Source organism: Hippopotamus amphibius, chromosome X, assembly GCF_030028045.1.
Source record: "Hippopotamus amphibius kiboko isolate mHipAmp2 chromosome X, mHipAmp2.hap2, whole genome shotgun sequence".
NCBI lineage: Eukaryota > Metazoa > Chordata > Mammalia > Artiodactyla > Hippopotamidae > Hippopotamus > Hippopotamus amphibius.
Window position 1 is genome coordinate 61,537,280 of NC_080203.1, and position 23,419 is coordinate 61,560,698.

General features: G+C 37.3%; 1 long non-coding RNA gene and 1 pseudogene across 1 annotated transcript in view; one reads left to right on the forward strand and one right to left on the reverse strand.

Moving 5' to 3' along the window:
* Positions 1–954: 954 nt before the first annotated feature.
* LOC130841464 (methylthioribulose-1-phosphate dehydratase-like) lies at positions 955–17,145 on the reverse strand (annotated as a pseudogene).
* An 8-nt stretch (positions 17,146–17,153) lies between these two features.
* Positions 17,154–23,419, forward strand: part of LOC130842508 (uncharacterized) — a 245,974-nt gene continuing 239,708 nt past the window's right edge. Inside the window, exon 1 of the long non-coding RNA XR_009050457.1 lies at positions 17,154–17,184. This is a non-coding gene — a long non-coding RNA (uncharacterized LOC130842508). The remainder of the gene's footprint in view (positions 17,185–23,419) is intronic.

A 23,419-nucleotide genomic window follows, 5' to 3' on the forward strand; every position in this document is an offset into this window, starting at 1 on the left:
TTTGTTTTTCTCTGACTTACTTCATTTTGTATGATACTCTCTAGGTCCATCCATGTCTATACAAATGAACAAATTTCATTCCTTTTTATGGCTGAGTAATATTCCATTGTATATATGTACCACATATTCTTTATCTACTCTTCTGTTGATGGACATTTAGATTGCTTCCATGCCCTGGCTATTGTAAATAGCACTGCTATGAACATTGGGGTGCATGTGCCTTTTTGAATTATGGTTTTCTCTGGGTATATGCCCAGTAGTGGGAATGCTGGGTCATGTGGTAGTTCTGTTTTTAGGCTTTTAACAAAACTCCATACTGTTTTCCATTGTGTCTGTATAAATTTACATTCCCACCAACAGTGCAGGAGGGTTCCCTTTTCTCCACACCCTCTCCAACATTTATTGTTTGTAGATTTTGTGATGATGGCCATTCTGACCTGTGTGAGGTGATACCTTGTAGTTTTAATTTGCAGTTCTCTAATAATCAGGGATGTTGAGCATCTTTTCATGTGCCTTTTGGCAATCTGTATGTCTTCTTTGGAGAAATGTCTATTTAGATCTTCTGCTCATTTTTTTTTAATTTTATTTGTGGCTGCATTATTTCTTTGTTGCTGCATGTGGGCTTTCTCTAGTTGTGGTGAGCAGGGGCTACTCTTTGTTGCAGTGACTGGGCAGCTCATTGCAGTGGCTTCTCTTGTGGAGCATGGACTCTAGGTGCATGGGCTTCAGTAGTTGTGGCATGCAGGCTCAGTAGTTGTGGCACATGGGCTTAGTTGCTCCATGGCATATGAGATCTTCCCAGACCAGGGCTTGAACCCATGTCCCCTGCATTGGCAGGCAGATTCTTTTTTTTTTTTTTTTTCATTATAAAATTTTTATTCCATTGCATTGTCATTTAAAATTATAAGAATATAAGCAAATATCATCCAGTGTCAGAAGATCTGCAATATTTAGTGATAAATCAATAGCTTCATGGAAATTTTCAATTCATTAAAAAAAAAGTCATATCATTTAATAATTAGGATAAGATTTGTCTCTCTATATCATAAACTCCCACTTGGCTTATACAATTCCATTTTCTCCAACGGGAAGCTTTGTAGGATCCAGTCCTACTTTCTTCATTGATACGGCAACATCAAACAAATAGTCATAACACTCACACATGGTTTTAGCCTTCTTCCACGTGTCTCCCCAGACATAGACCCCGTGCCGTCTGACCAGCACTGCGCAGGTGTCTGGGTAATCATTCATTGCCTGAGGCATTCGCTCTTTGAGGTCTTTTTCCTCATGTGTATTCTCAATAATGGGTACTACTAGCATATCGTCATATCTCTAATACCCTCCTGAGGTACTTTTCTTTATTCCCTTGATCATCTCTTGATGTGTAATTTTAAACTCCCTTCCTGGAAAGAGAAGGGTGGTCATGACAGCAGCTTTAGAATGGGTATGAATCACAGCACCTGCTCCTCTCATTGTGTAAGCATTCATGAAAAGAGGAGTACATTGGCTTTTTTTAAGATTCTTATATGGCAGAGGTCCACTTATGTCCCGTTCACTGATGTCACAAACAAACATGTCTTCAGGCTGAATCCGTTCCATTTGCACTCCTGAAGGAGCAATGTAGATTTCATTGCCATGCTTCAAGCTAATTCCTCCTCCAGTCCCAGTGACCCAGCCCAAATGGTAAAACTGTTTGCAGAGTTTTGGGATCAGGTATCTTGGATGTTCCTTGTCCTGCGCGCAGCACTGGTGTGAGCAGCGGTCTCCCTCGGAAGTGAGACGGCAGGCGGATTCTTAAGCATTGCACCACCTAGGAAGCCCTCTGACCATTTTTTGATTGGATTATTTGTTTTTTTGATATCTAGCTGCATGAGCTGTTTGTATATTTTGGAGATTAATCCTTTGTCCATTGATTCATTTGCATATATTTTCTCCCATTCTGAGGGTTGTCTTTTCATTTTGTTTCCTTTGCAGTGCAAAAGCATGTAAGTTTAATTAGTTTCCATCTGTTTATTTTGTTTTTATTTTCATTACTCTAGGAGGTGGGTCAAAAAAGATTTGCTGTGATTTGTGTCAGAATGTTTTGGCTATGATTTCCTCTAAGAGTTACATTTAGGTCTTTAATCCATTTTGTGTTTTCTGTGTGTGTGTGTGTATGCGTGTGTGTGTGTGTGTGTGTGTCTGTATGGTGTTTGGGAGTGTTCTAATTTCATTCTTTTACATATAACTGTCCAGTTTTCCCAGCACTACTTATTGAACAGGCTATCTTTGCTCCATTGTATATTCTTGCCTGTTTTGGAAAAGGTAAGATAACCATAGGTACATGGGTTTATCTTTGGGCTCTCTATCCTATTGTATTGATCTGTATTTCTGTTTTTTTGCCAGTACCATACTATCTTGATTACTGTAACTCTGTGGTATAGTTTGAAGTCAGAGAGCCTGATTCCTTCAGCTCTGTTTTTCCTTCTCAAGATTGCTTTGGCTATTCCAGGTATTTTGTGTTTCCATACAAATTGTAAAATTTCTTTTTCTACTTCTGTGAAAAATGCTGTTGGTAATTTGATAGGGATTGCGTTGAATCTGTAGATTGCCTTGGGTATTACAGTCATTTTGACAATATTGATTCTTCCAATCCAAGAACATAGTATACCTTTCCATCTGTTTGCATCATCTTTGATTTCTCTCATCAGCATCTTATAGTGTTTGGAGTACAGATATTTTGACTCCTTAGGTATGTTTATCTCTAGGTATTTTCTTCTTTTTGATGCGACAGTAAATGTGATTGTTTCCATAATTTATCTTTCTGATATTTTGTTGTTAGTGTATAGGAATTCAAGAGATTTCTGTGCATTACTTTTGTATGCTGTGACTTTACTAATAAATTCATTGAGTAGCTCTAGTGGTTTTCTGGTGGCATCTTTAAGATTTTCTGTATATAGTATCATGACATCTGCAAACAGTGACAATTTTACTTCTTTTCCAATTTGGATTCCTTTCATTTCTTTTTCTTCTCTGATTGCTGTGGCTAGGACTTCCAAAACTATGTTGAATAATAGTGGTGAGAGTGGGCACCCTTGTCTTGTTCCTGATCTTAGAGGAAATATTTTCATTTTTTCACCATTGAGAATGTTTGCTGTGGGATTGTCATATATGCACTTTTTAAACTTGAGGTAGTTTCCTTCTCTGCCCAATTTCTGGAGAGTTTTATCACAAATGGGTGTTGAATTTTGTCAAAAGCTTTTTCTGTATCTATTGAAATCATATGTTTTTTATCTTTTTGTTAATATGGTGTATCATTCTGATTGATTCACATATATTGAAGAATCCTTGCATTCCTGGGATAAATCCCTCTTGATCATGGTGTATGATCCTTTCAATGTGTTGTTAGATTCAATTTACTAGTATTTTATTGAGGATTTTTGTGTCTGTGTTCATCAGTGGTATTGGCCTGTTGTTTTACTTTTTTGTGTTATCTTTGTCTGGTTTTGGAATCAGGGTGATGATAACCTCATAGAATAAGTTTGAAGAGTGTTCCACACTCTGCAAATTTTTGGAAGAGTTTAAGGAGGATAGGTGTTAGCTCTTCTCTAAATCTTTGATAGAATTTGCCTGTGAAACCATCTGGCCCTGTACTTCTGTTTGTTGGAAGATTTTTAATCACAGTTTCAATTTCATTACTTGTGATTGGCCTGTTCATATTTTCTATTTCTTCCTGGTTCAGTCTTCTGATAATTCATCCATTTCTTCCATGTTATTCATTTTATTGGCATATAGCTGCTTGTGCTAGTCTGTTATGTTCCTTTTTGTTTTTGTGGTGTCAGTTGAAATTTCCCCTCTTTCATTTCTAATTTTATTGATTTGAATTCTCTCCCTTTTTTCTTTTCTTTTTTTTTTTTTGCTACATACATTCGTTTTATTTTTTAGATTCCACATATGTGATATCATACAATATTTGTTTTTCTTTGTCTGACTTATTTTAGTAAGCATGATATTCTCTAGGTCCATCCGTATTGCTGCAAATGGCAGAATTTCATTCTTTTTTCCAAGCTGAATATTCCATTGTGTGTGTATATATATATGTATGTGTATATATATATATATATATAAAACACATCTTCTTTATCCATTATCCTGTTGATGGGCATTTAGATTGCTTCCATATCTTTGCTATGGTAAATAATGCAGCTATGAACATTGGGACACTTGTATCTTTTGAACTAGCATTTTAATTTTGTTCTTAATATGTGCCCAGGAGTGGAAGTTCTGGATCATATGGTAGCTCTATTTTTATTTTTTAAGGAAGCTCCATACTGTTTTCCATAGTAACTGCACCAATTTATATTCCCACCAACAGTGTACAAGGGTTCCCTTTCCCCACACTCTCATCAACATTTATTATTTATAGACTTTTTGATGAGGTGGGAAGTGACATCTCATTGTGGTTTTAATTTGCATTTCTCTAATAATTAGCCATGTTTAGTATCTTTTCATGTGCCTGTTAGCCATCTGTATGTCTTTTTTTTTTTTTTAAACTCTTTATTGGAATATAATTGCTTTACACTGCTGTGCCAGTTTTTGCTGTACAACAAAGTGAATTAGCTGTATTTATACATATATCCCCATATCCCCTCCCTCCTGTGACTCCCTCCCACCCTCCCTATCCCAGCCCTCTAACTCATCACCCCCCATTGAGTTGATCTCCCTGTGTTATACAGCAGCTTCCCACTAGCTATCTATTTTACATTTGATAGTGTATATATGTCAATGCTACTCTCTCACTTCTCCCAGCTTCCCCTTTGCCCCTCCCCAGGTCCTCAAGTCCATTGTCTATATCTGCATCTTTATTCTTACCCTGTCACTGGTTTCATCAGTACCATTTTTTTAGATTCCATATATATCAGTTAGCATACGGTATTTGTTTTTCTCTTTCTGGCTTACTTCACTCTGTATGACAGACTCTAGGTTCATCCACCACCTCACTACAAATATATGGAATCTAAAAAAAGGTATGGATGAACCCAGTGGCAGGGGAAGAATGAAGACACAGATGCAGAGAACAGACTTGTGGACACAGGAAGGACTCTTGTTGAGTCTTGGTAAAGGTTTATCAATTTTGTTTATCTTCTCAAAGAACCAGCTTTTAGTTTTATTGATTTTTGCTATTGTTTTCTTTGTTTCTATTTCATTTATTTCTGCTCTGATCTTTATGATTTCTTTCCTTCTACTAACTTTGTTTTGTTGTTGTTGTTGTTGTTGTTGTTCTTCTTCTTTCTCTAGTTGCTTTAGGTGTAAGTTTAGGTTGTTTATTTGAGATTTTTCTTGTTCTTGAGGTAGAATTGTATTGCTGTGTACTTCCCTCTTAGAACTGCTTTTGCTGCATCCCATAGGTTTTAGGTCATCATGTTTTCATTGTCATTTGTTTTTAGGTATTTCTTTTTATTTCCTCTGATTTCTTCACTGATCTATTGGTAATTGTTTAATCTCTGTGTGTTTGTATCTTTCCAGCTTTTTTTCCTCTAATTGCTGTCTAGTCTCATAGCTTTGTGGTCAGAAAAGATGACTGATATGATTTTAATTTCCTTAAATTTACTGAGGATTGATTTGTGACCCAAGATGTGATCTATCCTGGAGAATGTGCCACATGCATTTGAGAAGATAATTTATTCCACCACTTTCGGGTGGAATGTCCTACAAATATCAATAACATCTATTTGGTCTATTGTGTCATTTACAATTTGTGTTTCTGATTTATTTTCTGTCTGGATGATCTGTCCACTGGTGTAAGTGGGGTGCTAAAGTCCCCCACTATTATTGTGTTACTGTTGATTTCCCCTTTTATGGCTGTTAGCATTTGCCTTATGTATTGAGGTGCTCCTATGTTGGGTGCATAGATATTTACAATTGTTATATCTTCTTCTCAGATTGATCCCTTGATCATTATGTAGTGCCCTTCCTTGTCTCTTGTAACAGTTTATTTTAGTCTATTTTGTCTGATATGAGTATTGCTACTCCATATTTCTTTTGATTCCCATTTGCCTGGAAGATCTTTTTCCATCCCCTCACTTTCAGTCTTTTTGTGTTTATGGGCTTGAGGTGGGTCTCTTGTAGGTAGCATATATATGGGTCTTGTTTTTATATCCATTAGTTTGTATGTGTGTTTTGTTTGATGCATTTAATTAATTTACATTTAAGGTAATTATCTATATGTATATTCCAGTTGTCATTTTCTTAATTGTTTTGTTTTTGTTCTTGTAGGTCTTTTTCTTCTCTTGTGTTTCCTGCCTAGAGATGTTCTTTAGCATTTGTTGTAAAGCTGATTTCATGGTGCTGAATTCTCTTAGCTGTTGCTTCTCTGTAAAGCTTTTGATTTCTCCATAGAATTTGAATGGGATCTTTGTTGGGTAGAGTAATTTTGATTGTAGGTTTTTCCCTTTCATCACTTTAAATATGTTCTGCCACTACCTCCTGGCCTGCCGAGTTTCTGCTGAAAAATCAGCTGATAACTTTACGGGGATTCTTTTATATGTTATTTGTTGCTTTTCCCTTGTTGCTTTTAATATATTTTCTTTGTATGTAATTGTTTTTAGCTTGATTAATATGTGTCTTGGCATGTTTCTCCTAGGATTTATCCTATATGGGACTCTCTGTGCTTCCTGGATATGATTGACTATTTCTTTTGCTATGTTAGGGAAATTTTCGACTATAACCTCTTCAAATATTTTTTCAGGCTCTTTCCCTTTCTCTTCTTCTTCTGGGATGCCTATAATTCAAATGTTGGTGTGTTTAATGTTGTCCCAGAGGTCTCTGAGTCTGTCCTCATTTCTTTTCATTCTTTTTTCCTTATTCTGCTCATTGGCAGTTATTTCCACCATTGTGTCTTCCAGCTCACTTATCCATTTTACTGTCTCAGTTATTCTGCTGTTGATTCCTTCTAGTGAATTTTTAATTTCAGTTGTTGTGTTCATTACTTATTGTTTGTTTTTTAGCTCTTCTAGGTCCTTGTTAAACATTTCTTATATCTTTATTTATTTATTTAATTGGCTGTGTTGGGTCTTTTTTTGCTGTGTGTGGGCTTTCTTTAGTTGCAATGAGTGAAGGCTACTCTTTGTTGTGGTGCGTGGGTTCCTCATTGCTGTGGCTTCTCTTGTTGCAGAGCATGGGCTCTAGGCACATGGGCTTCAGTTGTTGCAGCACATAGGCTCAATAGTTGTAGCTCAAGGGCTCTAAAGCGCAGGCTCAATAGTTGTGGCACATGGACTTAGTTGCTCCACGGCATGTGGAATCTTCCTGGAGCAGGGGTTGAACCTGTGTCCCCTGCATTGGCAGGTGGGTTCTCAACCACTGCGCCATCTAGGAAGCCCTCTTATATCTTCTTGATCTGTGCCTTGTTGACTAAAAAAAAAAATGCACAACGTGGGAGTTGTGAGTTGAGTTTCTTTGGGGCAAAATGAAGACTGCAGCCCAGGAGACAGCATCCCAGATAGCTCTGAGAAACTGTTCCAAACAGGCAAGGGAGAAAATTAGTATATATGTAATCTTGGTGAAGGAGAAGTACGTGCAATCACACACATATTTTTGTAGGGGGCTTCTGTTAGTCACTAGGAGCAGATGTCACCATGTAGGGATTTAGTGCTTTTCTAGATATGAGGAGATGCAAGGGTTGGGCTCATAAAATCAGCTCCTGAAAACATCTAACTATCTGAAGACCTGTTCTGCCCATATTCCAAAGCATAGAGTGCCTCATTCCTGGTCTCCACCCTGAATTCCCTTCAGGGGATGTTGAAGGTCAGCAGATGCAGCAGCACAGTGTGATTTAATCCATGTAGAGGTAGATGGCAAGTGCCCATGGCAAGTGCCACTTTGTAGTTGACAGGGCCCCCTCATGGTCATAAATTTGACCATGCTTTGGGAGGCATTTCATGACCATTTTGTCCCTCAGTATTAGGAAGTCTCATTCCTAGGTCTGGCTAAGCTTTTGCTGAGAGGCCACTCAATATGCTATTACTGGGCTAGGTCTTTTCAACAAAAGTCAAAGGTCCCTGGACTGCCTGTATTCCTAGTCTGTTATGGTCCAGGAAAAGTTCCCACTCATTGCATCCTCCGATATCCAGAGTTACACTATTACAATCATTGATCACATACAGAACTATATACTTGATGAAGTGATTCAAGTCGCCTAGTCATTATTTTTGTCAGTGGTTCAGTCACACATTTGGTAATACAAGAAACAATAATCTTGTAAAACAGACAAAAATACAAATAATATAGCTAATAACATTAATAGAGTCATAAGTAAATATTTAAGCCAGGAGCTTCCCATGCCAAGCCAGTTTTTGAAGAAGTCGATAAGACTTGGGAGTGAGTTGCTTAAGGCAGAAATCTGATTTTTCATATGTTTCATTAAATGTGTTACATTAGAGGATTTATCAGGTATGAAAACACAGCATTCAGTTTAAATTATGGCACAGTTGCCTCCCTGAGATTTTGTAAGGATGTTGAGGGCCATGTAGTTTTATAGCACTGCTTTTCTCATCATAGAGACCTCGGAATTCAGTAGGCTAATAGCCTAGTTACTATCATTTAAGGCCTGTTGAGTGAATTTTATTGTCTTCGATATGGCTGACTAGAAGGCACAAAAATAGCTGCTAAATGGTCATATCAGCAGAATACAGATCTCTTGACCCATCAGCTCATGCCAATGGTCTCTGATTTGTTACATATATGACCTTGAGTCCATGAGAATCCTAGGATACATCTTCCTACCCATCTCAGTGGAAGCCGAGGTCATAAATTAGTACCACAAATCCAGCGAGTTCATTAGATACAACCCAGTGAATCTGTGGTCATCTGACTCAGTCAGTTCCATACCACTCACTGTCTCTAAGGGTAATTGCATGTAGGCATTGTTTATAAGGCATCCAGCCTAATTTCCTCATGTTACTGGGCTGATCATCCTTAGTATGATTTAATTATTCCCAACATAGAGGAGTTTTTAAACTTAAATGATCATAGCCTTGTGTTATCCACATTAGTTCATCCCATAATTGTGGGAGGTTTACTTTTAATAGATGAGAGGTAACAGTTTTTGTTTGAGACTTAGCTTGCCATTCTGAGTGAGCCTGAATGACCTTAAAATAAAATTTGAATTTATGGCCAGGGTCAGAGCAGGTATTATTAATTGACCAGGTGAGGGGATCCCCTGAACAGGACTATAATTTTTTCTGTTTCTCTAAAGTAAATTTCCTAAGAGCTATCCAATTAGAGCCACAGGGTGGGGGTGGGTGGGCAGGGATCCACCAAGGCAACCCAAAAGTACTAGTCATAGGTCATTTGCTGCAAACCCAACAATTGGATTGATTTTTTAAATTAGCATAGGGTTGTGCCCGTAATAAAAAAGAGAAAAAAATATTGATTCATATACAAAGCTCCAAGAAGTTAAGAAAACATTATAAATGCTCATACGAGTCAGGTCCAGGATCTTGGGCTAACTGTCTACTTCTGATGTTGGCTTCTTCTCATCCTAGTGTGAGTGTAGTTTCTCCTCTGGTAAGTGTCCTTCCATCTAAGTTGGAGATTGTCCTTTAAATTATGTCCTTTCTAGTATGCACAATTCCCTCATTGCAGGTTGTGGGGCATCTGATTTTCATCCAAAGATAGATTACTTAGAAAAGCTTCAGAAACAAACTTAGAGTGTCCTTTTGAAAACTCAGACTTTATATTACATTACTATAGCATAACAGCAAGGAACTATCGAGGGAGTGAATCTTCGTAAATACAGACCTCCATCAGCAAAACTGGCACTTAATATTTATTGAAACACAATATTTTTCTCTCTAAATTTAGCCTCATTTTTACCAAATGAGGACAAATTTAGACAAATTTAGTTTGCAATATAAATCTGATCTCAAAAGAAACTTGGCCTGGTAATTTATGTAACTATAATTGATCATTTTTTTGCTTTTTGCTTTGTTGAAACTTTTATAAGGAGTCTCAGACTGGAATTTACAGATCTCTCAGGGCTAGGAAAGCCATGCCAAGGTCTTGGGCTTATCACAGATTTTTGCCTAATGGATGTAGGTGTATTCCTCCCTTTTCAAGGTTCCCAAAATACCTTGAGTTTTCTATACCTATTAGTGAGGTAGCCTTCCTAATTTATCTGATAAAGATGCTGAGAACCTAAGAGTTTCCAGTGTCTGGAAGGAACAGATAGAAAAGGTAAATGTTTCAATCCTGCTTTACAAAGGTGTAATTTACCACATTACTGTAAATCATTAGTTTGAGGGAAGGTTTTCCTTATACTTGGAAAACATAGATTTAAGTGAGTATATATGTAATCTTGGTGAAGGAGAAGTACATGCAATCAAACACATATGTTTGTAGGATGTTTCTGCTAGTCATGAGGAACAGACATCACCATGTAGGGATTTAGTGCTTTTCTAGATATGAGGAGATGCAAGGGCTGGGCTCATAAAATCAGCTCCTGAAAACATCTAACTATCTGAAGACCTGTTCTGCCCATATTCCAAAGCATAGAGTGCCTCATTCCTGGTCTCCACCCTGAATTCCCTTCAGGGGATGTTGAAGGTCAGCAGATGCAGCAGCACAGTGTGATTTAATCCATGTAGAGGTAGATGGAAAGTGCCCATGGCAAGTGCCACTTTGTAGTTGACAGCCTCCATTCTATTTCCAAGATCTTGGATCATCTTTGCTATTATTATGCTGAATTCTTTTTCAGGTAGATTGCCTATTTCCTCTTCATTTATTTAGTCTTGTGGGATTTACCTTGCTCCTTTTTCTGCAACATATTTCTCTGTCATCTCATTTTGTCTTATCTACTGTGTTTATGGTCTCCTTTCCTCAGGCTTCAGGGTCATAGCTCCTCTTACTTCTGTTGTCTACCTTGTGATGAGTGAGTTTGGTCCAGGGGCTTGTGTAGGCTTCCTGGTGGAAGGTACTGGTGCCTGTGCTCTAGTGGATAGAGCTGAGTCTTTTCCCTCTGAAGGGTTGGGCCATGTCTGGTTGTGTGTTTTGGTGTGTCTATGGGCTTAGTATGACTTTAGGCAGCCCGTCTGCTGCTGGGTGGGGCTGTGTTCCTGTCTTGCTGGTTGTTTGGCATGAGGTGTCTAGCACTGGAGCCTGCAGTCAGGTGTATTAGGCTGGGTGTTGTTTTTGATATGGATATCTCTTGGAGCATGTATGCTGATTAATAATCCCTGGGCCCAGAAATTCTCTGGCAGTCCAGCATCCTGGACTTTGTGCTCCCACCCTGGAGGCCCAGACCTAACCGCTGTCCAGGGAACCAAGAGCCTACAAGCTGCACAGAGTGGCCAGAGCAAAAATAAATAAAAGAACAAAACAAAACAAAACAAACAGACAAACAAAACCCAAGACAAATAGCAAAAATAGCAGCAAACACACAGCAGCAAAAAAACCACAACACACACACACACACACACACACACACACACACACACACAAGCAAGAGAACAATCAAACAAAGGAATTAAAAAATGAGAACAGTCAATAGGACTAAACTAACTAAAACAAAAACAGAAAGCCAAGAAACAAAAAAAGTGAAGAAAATGTGAAATATACACATAAAAACAATCATGAAAGAAATAAAATAAAAACCAAAGAACAAAAACAAGAAATAACCCACAAAACAACAAAAAAGTAAAATAAAAGGAGAAAAATATTTTTATACATATTAAAAAATAAAAAGTACATAAAAAATAAAAGGTAAATAATAAAAACACCACCACTACCAACTGAACAAAATGAAACAAACAAAAAAGGAATAATAGTAATGAGAATATTTCCCTGGGGCCTCCACTGTCAGTGCCCTTGCTCCCAGAGCAGGCCAGAGCTAATCCCCACCCCCCAGGAGGCCCTCCAATACCTCTTGGTAGGTCTCTGGACCTGCTTTGGACACTCTGACCTGGCCTGACTCCCCTGTTTACTTGCCCTCAAAGTCTACTTCTGCGAATGGTAGGTCAGTGTCAATTGTGGGAACATTCTTTGTCGATTCAGGTATTCCACAGACGCAGGATTTACCAAGCTGATCTCAGAGATTTAATCCACAGCTTGTGCAGCTGCATGGAAAGATTTCCATTCCTCTTCCTTAGTCACACTGCCCCTGGGGCTCAGATTTGATTTTGACACCATCTCTGCATGTATGCAACCCTCAGGTGTCTGTTCCTTGCCCAGGAGAGAGGGAGCAAAAGCAGCAGCTGATTGGGGCACAATTACTCACTCAGGCTGGGAAAGGGTATGGCAGCCACAACTGGGGTGTGTGCAAATTGCCTGTGGCAGTGGGAACTGGCAGGCATTTAAAGCATTTTACTTTAAAAAAATTGAAGTGTAGTTGACTTACAATATTATATCAGTTTCAGGTGTACAACACAGTGTTTCTGTATTTTTATAGATTGTATGCCATTTAAAGTTATTTCAAAATAATGGTTATATTTCCCTATGCTGTGCAATATCCAAAGCATTTTTTGAAAGAAGAAAATGTATTAATACTATTTTGGGGGGCCATTTTCACTGTGAGTTCAACCTGTCATTGGAAACACCCTCCCTAGATATTGCTTTATTGAGACTTAGCCTTATTGTAAGTCAAGGAGGATCTGTAGCAATGTACTATACTTGAAAGAATTGAGAAGATAGTCACTCAGATTATTTTCTTTGTTCTTGATTAAGATGAGGAATCCTCCTTGAGAAAGTCAGATACAGAAAAAAAAAGGTATTTTATTGATTTGCCTTTTTCTGATCTGCCTTCTCAGTATATGATCATCTCTACTAAACTAATTTACTGCTCTATCCCAGACTATGCTATTAGTAATATGTTACCACACAGGTATTTATATATTATAGCAACATGTATCAAAGACTCCTCCATAGAAACTTAGTCTCCTTAAGATGTTCCAAGATAAGAGGCTTTGTCCCATGGACAATTAAATTTTTGGGGAAAAAAGTTATATATATTTTATTTTTAGAGATTCACAGTGGATATTAATTGGCATGTTAAAACTTTAAGAAATCATGTGATAAGGTAATCTAACTTTTTTTTAACATATAATTTCCAAAACGTACTTGATATTTTGATCACAACTCTCCCTTGTTTCATGGCATGATATCTATTAATATCCCATGGAATTATTGATCCTTATGACACATTTTGAGAAATGCTCTATTTTAACATATGTTCTGAAGGTGCTAAGTTTTTATTACAATGACACACATCTTGGATAAAATAATTAAATATGTTTACTGACAACAATTTGTGAATTAAAGAGTCATTTTTCAGAACCACAGAACATTTTCCACAATATTTTGTTCTAGAGATATCAGTAAAACACTTATGTGATGATTTTACACATTTTTTCATAATACATTTTTTTTGTACACCAAGGTCAATCATCAGTATTTATACACATATCCCCATATTGCCTCCCTCCCTTGACTCCCCCCCATCCCAGTCCTCTAAGGCAACATCCATCATCGAGTTGATTTCCCTTTGTTATACAGCAACTTCCCATTGGCTATCTATTTTACAGTTGGTATTATATATACGTCTATGCTACTCTCTCACTTCATCTCAGCTTCCCCTTCACCCCCCCACCATCCCAAAACTCGAGTTCTCCAGTCCATTCTCTACATCTGCATCCATATTCTTGTCTTGTCACTGAGTTCATCAGTACCATTTGTAGATTCCATATATATGAGTTAGCATACAATATTTGTCTTTCTCTTTCTGGCTTACTTCACTCTGTATGACGGACTCTAGGTCCATCCACCTCAATACATATAGTTCCATCTCATTCCTTTTTATAGTTGAGTAATATTCCATTGTATATATATGCCACATCTTCTTTATCCATTCTTCTGTTGATGGGCATTTCGGTTGCTTCCATGTCCTGGCTATTGTAAATAGTGCTGCAATAAACATTATGGTACATGTTTCTTTTGGGATTATGGTTTTCTCTGAGTATATTCCCAGTAGTGGGATTACTGGATCATATGGTAGTTCTATTGTTAGGTTTTTAAGGAACCTCCAAACTGTTTTCCATAGTGGCTGTGCCAACTTACATTCCCACCAGCAGTGCAGGAGAGTTCCCTTTTCTCCACACCCTCTCCAACATTTGTTGTTTCTAGATTTTGTGATGATGGCCATTCTGATTGGTGTGACGTGATACCTCATTGTGGCTTTGACTTGCATTTCTCTGATAATTAGTGATGTTGAACATCTTTTCATGTGTTTGTTGGCCATCTGTATGTCTTCCTTGGAGAAGTGTCTATTTAGGTCTTCCGCCCATTTGTGGATTGGGTTATTTGCTTTTTTGGTATGAAGCTTCATGAGCTGCTTGTATATTTTGGAGGTTAATCCTTTGTCCATTGTTTCATAAGCAACTATTTTTTCCCATTCTAAGGGTTGCCTTCTTGTATTGTTTATGGTTTCTTTAGCTGTGCAAAAACTTTTAAGTTTCATGAGGTCCCATTTGTTTATTCTTGATTTTATTTCCATGATTCTAGGAGGTGGCTCAAAAAGGATCTTGCTTTGATGTATGTCATAGAGTGTTCTGCCTATGTTTTCCTCCAGGAGTTTTATAGTGTCTGGTCTTACATTTAGGTCTTTAATCCATTTTGAGTTTATTTTTGTGTATGGTGTTAGGAAGTTTTCTAATTTCATTCTTTTACCTGTTGCTGTCCAATTTTTCCAGCACCACGTATTGAAGAGGCCTCCTTTGTCAAAGATAAGGTGCCCATATGTGCATGGGTTTATCTCTGTGCTCTCTATTCTGTTCCATTTATCTTCCTTTCTGTTTTTGTGCCAGTACCATACTGTCTTGATCACTGTGGCCTTGTAGTATAGTTTGAAGTCAGGGAGCCTGATTCCACCAACTCCATTTTTCCTTCTCAAGATTGCTTTGGCTATTCGGGGTCTTTTGCATTTCCATACCAATCATAAGATTTCTTGCTCTAGTTCTGTGAAAAATACCATTGGTAATTTGATAGGGATTGCATAATACATTTTGATATCATCAGATGCTCACACTCTTTATGGATTGTGTTGTTTAGAGAATGTCACAATGAGAACATATAATAGTTTGGAAATTTGAAACAGTTTCAAAATATACTTATATAAAATACATATATAAGGCAATGTTTTGTATTTCCATTTTTATACCATCAATGAATTCATTCAAAGATATGTGTATCTAATACAATTGTGTGAATTGGTATCAGATGATTAGAAGTATAACACTCTAAGCATTGCTACCTTGGGGGCATAGTACTTATTAAAATCAATATGCCTATAAAGTAAATAGAGCTAGGTAACTGGTTGTACATGAGGCTTCAGAATTCTCCAGAGCAGGTTATACAAAACAAATGCATATATTTAAACATTTAAAAGTTATTACTTTAAAAATTCACAAAGATTTTATCAATGTTATATTAATATTTATCCATTAAAATACTCAAATTTATCAGCCAGTAGATGCTGAAATAGATTAAGATGTTTTAATGACAATTTATAAAGGTGCTTTATTAGCAAAGAAAATGTAACTGTATTGTAATTTGACCTAAATTGAAAACAAAATAAAACAAAACTCACTTAGATTTGTTTTAACATAGAGAAATTAGGCAGATAACATTACTAATTTGAGATTAGTTCTGCTATGTAATTTTAGCACAATTTTAACTACTACACTCAAAATACTAGTGTGGTAGAAAAATGTCTTCAATAGACACAAGGTTTAGAGATTACTCAGATAATTTGTCTTTGTTTTTTTAAATACTTTAAAATCTATAACCCATACACATTACTCCTGAAATAGAATGTTTTGTACTGTTGGGGTGGAAGAAATTTTCCTCTACCCTTCTAGGTTCTTCTGGCTGCTACTAGAATTAAATTGACATAAAACAGATTAACAGAAGAAAAATCAAACAAAAGTTTAGTAACACATATACATGGGAGAGACTCAAGTAAACTGAGTAACTTGCCAAAATGGCCAAAACCTTCTTCTTAAGTACCATCTTCAGCTAAAGACAGTAGAGGTTGTTGCAGGTAGGGTTTGAGACCTCAAAGGGGAAGAAAGCAATTCACGTGGAGATGGAAAGGTGAACATTTGGTAAATAAATATTTGCTGTGCCATGCAAAGACAATGGAACAATGAGTAGACTCTGATCTCTAGGCCTTGCTAGAGTTTTCACCTACCACATTTAGCCCATATTCTTTGCAGATATCTCTGATGATAGCTCTGTTCTGTGAACAAGCCCTCTAAATTGTTTTAGGCAGTTAGGGAGAAGGTCAAATTTCTTCCTGATTCTTTTGGGCCTTAATTGTTTTCAGTTTAAAATAATCTTCATGCCAAAGAGACACATTTTGGGGGTCACACATTTTGCTCTCCTATAATACCTGGAAAATTATGCAAATGATTAAAACTTGGTAAGATTCCCAAATTATGGTTTTATTTTCAGAAAAAGTATTTTTATGTATTACCTACATATAATTTTTCCCCAGCAGAATATGAGAATAAGTGCATACTTAAGGATTTGTCAGTGGTTTGTCTCTTTCTCTGAATTCCTCATTCAAAAGTGTTATGAGATAGTATATAGATACTTTTCTGAATATTAACTGTGTACTGAAATCCAAATTCAGACCACTAATCATTTTATCTTAGCTAAAAACCACTATAAGAAAATATTTTTCCTAAGGGAATTATCTTGTGAAAATATATAAAATGCTTTGTCCATAGATTTAATTGAAGAAATTTTGGCGGAGCACAAAAAATAAAAGAAATAAAAGTGTTTCGTATGTCCAAAGAGGTAGTATATAATCATTTGGAAAAAAAAAAAAATGTACATCACTTCACTTACCCATAGCCAGGTAACAGCAGACATTGGAAACACTCTGAAAACCAAGTGGGGTTACTCTCTTGTAAGAAACATTCACATTTGTAATTGAAATCTCTATTTGTAAGGGTGCCTTCCTTGTTGTATCTGGAAGAGGATGGTGAACAAATCAGTGGAGAAGGGAATATAAATCTGTGTCACAATCGTACCTTTTTTTACCGTGGTGATTTTCCTGGTAGCCTTCCACAACTGACTTGCCATATCTTCAACATCCTCTTTTGTTTTCATTTCAGAATGTTATTTATGGAGAGGGCTTCAGCCATTTTGGTGAGTTAATCAGTTTTCCTGGGTCTCTCCCATGTATATATGTTATTAAGCTTTTGTGTGATTTTCTCCTGTTAATCTGTCTTATGTCCACTTAATTCTTAGACTAGCCAGAAGAACCTAAAAGGGTAGAGGAAAAGTTCTTTTTAGACAGTATCATTTAGTAATATATGCATAAAATTAAGGTGCATTCTTTGAACATGTATCCTTATGTGTGGACAGTCGATAGTTATTCATCTTGTGCCTCATGTTAAAAGAAAAAATGTTTACAGTTGCTGTAGTCTCTAAAACTTAAGTAAAAGTGTAAATAAGGTTGTTGCAAAACAGTGTTTTATTTTTTTTAAGCTTCTTGTTGGAATATAATTGCATTAAACTCTTGTACCAGCTTTTGAGGTACAACAAAGTGAATCAGCTGTATTTGTACATGTATCCCCATATCCCCTCCCTTCCGCGACTTCCTCCCATCCTCACAATCCTGGCCCTCTAAGGCATTACCCGTCATCGAGTTGCTCTCCGTTGGTTACACAGCAACTTCCCACTAGCTATCTATTTTATATTTGGTAGTGTATATATGTCTGTGCTACACTCTCACTTCATCCCAGCTTCCGCTTTACCTCCTGCCTCCCCAACCCTGTTTCCTCAAGTCCATTCTCAGCATCTGCATCCTTACTCTTGTCCTGTCACTGGGTTCATCAGTACCATTTTCTTTTAGATTCCATATATATGAGTTAGCATACAGTATTTGTTTTTCTCTTTCTGGCTTACTTCACTCTGTATGACAGACTCTAGGTCTATCCACCTCATTACATAAAGCTCAATTTCATTTGTTTTTATGGCTGAGTAATATTCCATTGTATATATGTGCCACATCTTCCTGATCCATTCATCTGTTGATGTGCATTTAGGTAACTTCCATGTCCTGGCTATTGTAAATACTGCTGCAATGAACATTATGGTACATGTTTCTTTTGGGATTATGGATTTCTCTGGGTATATGCCCGGTAGTGGGATTACTGGATCATATGGTAGTTCTATTTTTAGTTTTTGAAGGAACCTCCAAACTGTTTTCCATAGTGGCTGTACCAACTTACATTCCCACCAACAGTGCAGGAGAGTTCCCTTTTCTCCACACCCTCTCCAACATTTACTGTTTCTAGATTTTTTAAAAATTATTTATTTATTTATTTATTTATTTATTTATTTATTTATTTATTATTTTTTGGGGGGTACACCAAGTTCAATCATCTGTTTTTATACACATTTCCCCGTATTCCCTCCCTTCCTTGACTCACCCCCTCCTCGAGTCCCCCCCACCCTCCCCGCCCCAGTCCTCTAAGGCATCTTCCATCCTCGAGTTCGACTCCTTTTGTTATACAACAACTTCCCACTGACTATCTATTTTACAGTTGGTAGTATATATATGTCTGTGCTACTCTCTCGCTTCATCTCAGTTTCCCCTTCACCCCCCGCCCCCTCCCATACCTCGAGTTCTCCAGTCCATTCTCTGTATCTGCGTCCTTGTTCTTGTCACTGAGTTCATCAGTACCATTTTTAGATTCCGTATATGTGTTAGCATACAATATTTGTCCTTCTCTTTCTGACTTACTTCACTCTGTATGACAGATTGTAGTTCTAGCCACCTCATTACATATAGCTCCATCTCATCCCTTTTTATAGCTGAGTAATATTCCATTGTGTATATATGCCACATCTTCTTTATCCATTCATTTGTTGATGGGCATTTCGGTTGCTTCCATGTCCTGGCTATTGGAAATAGTGCTGCAATAAACATGATGGTACATGTTTCTTTTGGGATTATGGTTTTCTTTGGGTATATGCCCAGGAGTGGGATTACTGGATCATATGGTAGTTCTATTTGTAGTTTTTTAAGGAACCTCCAAATTGTTTTCCATAGTGGCTGTACCAACTTACAGTCCCACCAGCAGTGCAGGAGAGTTCCCTTTTCTCCACACCCTCTCCAACATTTGTTGTTTCCAGACTTTGTGATGATGGCTATTCTGACTGGTGTGAGGTGATACCTCATTGTGGCTTTGACTTGCATTTCTCTGATGATGAGTGATGTTGAGCATCTTTTCATGTGTTTGTTGGCCATCTCTAGATTTTTTGATGATAGCTGTTCTGACTGGTGTGAGGTGATACCTCATCGTGGCTTTGACTTGCATTTCTCTAATGATCAGTGATGTTGAGCATCTTTTCATGTGTTTGTTGGCCATCTGTATGTTTTCTCTGGAGAAATGTCTATTTAAGTCTTCCGTCCATTTGTGGATTGGGTTATTTGCTGTTTTGGTATTAAGCTACATTAGCCGCTTCTATATTTTGGAGGTTAATCCTTTGTCAGTTGCTTCATTGGCAAGTATTTTCTCCCATTCTGAGGGTTGCCTTCTTTTATTGTTTATGGTTTCTTTTGCTGTGCAAAAGCTTTTGAATTTCATTAGGTCCCATTTGTTTATTCTTGATTTTATTTCCATTATTCTATGAGGTGGCTCAAAAAGGGTCTTTCTTTGATGTATGTCATAGAGTGTTCTGCCTATGTTTTCCTCCAGGAGTTTTATAGTGTCTGGCCTTACATGTAGGTCTTTAATCCATTTTGAGTTTATTTTTGTGTATGGTGTTAGGAAGTTTTCTAATTTCATTCTTTTACCTGTTGCTGTCCAATTTTCGCAGCACCATTTATTGAAGAGGCTGTCTTTTTTCCATTGTATATTCTTGCCTCCTTTGTCAAAGATAAGGTGCCCATATGTGTGTGGGTTTACCTCTGGGTTCTCTATTCTGTTCCATTTATCTTCCTTTCTATTTTTATGCCAGTTCCATACTGTCTTGATCACTGTGGCCTTGTAGTAATGTTTGAAGTCAAGAAGCCTAATTCCACCAACTTCGTCTTCCCTTCTGAAGATTGCTTTGGCTACTTGGGGTCTTTTGCATTTCCATATATATTGTAAAATTTCTTGTTCTAATTCTGTGAAAAATGCCATTGTTAATTTGATAGGGGTTGTGTTGGATCTGTAAATTGCTTTGGGTAGCACAGTCATTTTCACAATGTTGATTCTTCCAATCCAAGGACATGGTATGTCTCTCCATCTGTTCCTATTGTCTTTGGTGTCTTTCATCAATGATTTCTACTTTTCTGTGTACAGCTCTTTTGCCCCCTTAGACAGGTTTATATCTAGATATTTTATTCTATTTGTTGAAATGATAAATGGGAGTGTTTCCTTAACTTCTTTTTCTGCTTTTTCATTGTTAGTGTATAGGAATGTAAGAGATTTCTGTGCATTAATTTTGTACCCTGCTACTCTACTAAATTCATAGATTAGTGCTAGCAGTTTTCTGGTAGCATCTTTAGGGTTTTCTATGTCATCTGCAAAGAGTGACAATTTTACTTCTTCTTTTCCATTTTGGATTCCTTTTATTTTGTTTTGCTCTCTACTTGCTGTGCCTGAAACTTCCAAAACTATGTTGAATAATAGTGGTGAGTGGACACCCTTGTCTTGTTCCTGTCCTTAATTTGGAATGCTTTCAGTTTTTCATCATTTAGCATGATGTGGCTGTTGGTTTGTTATATATGTATTTTATTATGTTGAGGTAACTTCATTCTATGCCCATTTTCTAGAGAGTTTTTATCATAAAAGGCGATTGAATTTTGTAAAAAGCTTTTTCTGAACCTTTTGAGATAATCATATGGTTTTTATCCTTCAATTTGTGAATGTGATGTATTACATTGATTGACTTGCATATATTGAAGAATCCTTGCATCCCAGGGATAAACTCCACATGATCATGATGTATGATTTTTTAATGTGCTGTTGGATTCTGTTTGCCAGTATTTTGTTGAGGATTTTTGCATCTATATTCATCAGTAATATTGGCCTGTCATTTTCTTTTCTGTGACATCTTTGTCTGGTTTTGGTATCAGAGTGATGGTGGTCTCGTAAAATGAGTTTGGGAGTGTTCCTCTCTCTGTTATATTTTGGAAGAGTTTGAGAAGGATAGGTGTTAGTTCTTCTCTAAATGTTTTATAGAATTCACCTGTGAATCCATCTGGACCTGCATTTGTAGGCAGATTCTTAACCATTGCGTCAACTGGGAAGCCTTACTCTGCATTCTTTTTCAGGCAATTTTCCTATTTCCTCATTGTTTAATTGGTCTTGTGACTTTTTATCTTGCTCCTTTGCCTGCAAGCTGTTTCTTCATTTTCTCATTTTGTCTACTTTATAGTATTTGCTATCCCTTTCCCCATGCTGCCTAGTAGTAATTCCATTTGTTTCTGTTCTCTGCTCTCTGTGATTGAGTTGGTCCAGTGTCTTGAGTAGGCTTCATGATGGGAGGGTCAGGTGCCCACTTTCTGGTCTGTGGATCTAAGTCTTTTCCCTCTGATGAGCAGGGCCGTGTAAGGTGGTGTGTTTTATGGTATCTGTGAGCTTAATATGGCTTTAGGTAGCCTGTTTGCTGATGGATGGGTTTGTGTTCCTGTCTTGTTTGTAGTTTGATGTGAGGTATCCAGCACTGACAGTTGCAGACAGTCGAGTGAAACTGAGTCATAGACTTTGATAGAGACCTCAGTGAGAATTCTCTGCAGTTAATCTTCCCTGTGGCTGAGGGCTCTGTAGTGGTCTAGCATCCTGGACTCAGTGCTTCTTCCCCAGAACCTCTGACATGACTTCTGATGGAGGAATCCAGACTCCAGAGGTCACTCTCCACAGCATTTTAGGGGATTGAAAAAGACAATCTAAGCCCCAGACTAATGGTAAAAAGTTAAGTCAAACAAACAAATACTGTATCAAGGAAATACGTACACACACAAGAAACACAGAAACAGAATCCAGTAGAACATAAAGCACTAGAGCAACCTGACAGAAGAACCCCAGAATGCAATCAGACAATTAAAGAGAAAACCAACAAAAATTCAAAATGTAAATAAAAAAACAAACAAACAGGACTTCCTAGGTGGTGCAGTGGTAAAGAATCTGCTTGCCAATGCAGGGGACACAGGTTCGAGCCATGCCCTGGGAAGATTCCACATGGCATGGAGCAGCTAAGCCCGTGTGCCACAACTATTGAGCCTGTGCTCTAGAGCCTGTGAGCCACAACTACTGAGCCCATGTGCCACAACTATTGAAGCCCATGTGCCTAGGGCCCATGCTCCACAACAAGAGAAGCCACTACAATGAGTAGCCCATGCACCACAATCAAGAGTAGCCCCCGCTTGCAGCAACTAGAGAAAGCCCGTGTGCAGCAATGAAGACCCAATGCAGCCAATAAATAAATTAAATAAATAAATAAATTTATTAAAAAAACAAAAAACATAACAAACAAACAAAAAAAGCAGGGAAATTTTGAAAAAAGGACCAAATATAACAGGGACCATATAGAAAGAGGGAACAAATATAACAAAGAGCAAGACAACAACCAGATAGACTGAAGATCCCCAAAATGGAATCAAACAATTATAATTGGACCTAAGATAAAGATAGAACCTAATAACAAAACCCAAAACAGTGTGTCATTTGAAGAATAAAGCAAGGAAACAGAGAAGACCATTACTATAAATCTATAGTATAATAAGGTATAACAAGTATAGTAAGATAAAATAAATAGGGATGGAACACAGAGCAACAGTTGAGTGTAATATGACTGGAAATATACAAAAAAGAAAAAAAAAGAAAATAAAGTAAAAATGTATTAAAGATAATGAAGAAAAGCAGATAAGGGAGATAAATAGCACTACAAAGAAACTAGGTAGAAATAGAAATATATAAACAGGCTAAAAATAAAAATGAAAGTAAAAAGTAGAATAAACAATATGTTATGAAACATGAAGCTCCCTCAGACTAAGATCGTTAAAAAAAAAAATGCTAGAACTGACTGCAGGATGGATCAGATCAGTAGAATTTATAATAATGATTCTGTTTCCTTGGACTCTCAGCTGCAAGTTTCCTTGTACATGCCTTGAGCCTCAGGCCACCTTCACCTCCCCAAGAGGTCCTATTCAGCCTGTGGGTTGGACTCTGGACCTGCTGTGGGTCCTATTTGGTCCACTTAGGCTCTTATCTGGCACAATTCCTGTGTGTGCTTGCTCCCACAGACCACAGCTGCCAGAGCTAGACCTTTTTCTTTTGTGGGAACTTTCATTGTTCACTCAGATATTTCAAAGACATAGGGTCTACCTAGCTGATCATGGGGATTTGGTCTGTAGCGTGTATATCCAATGGAAAGATTTTAG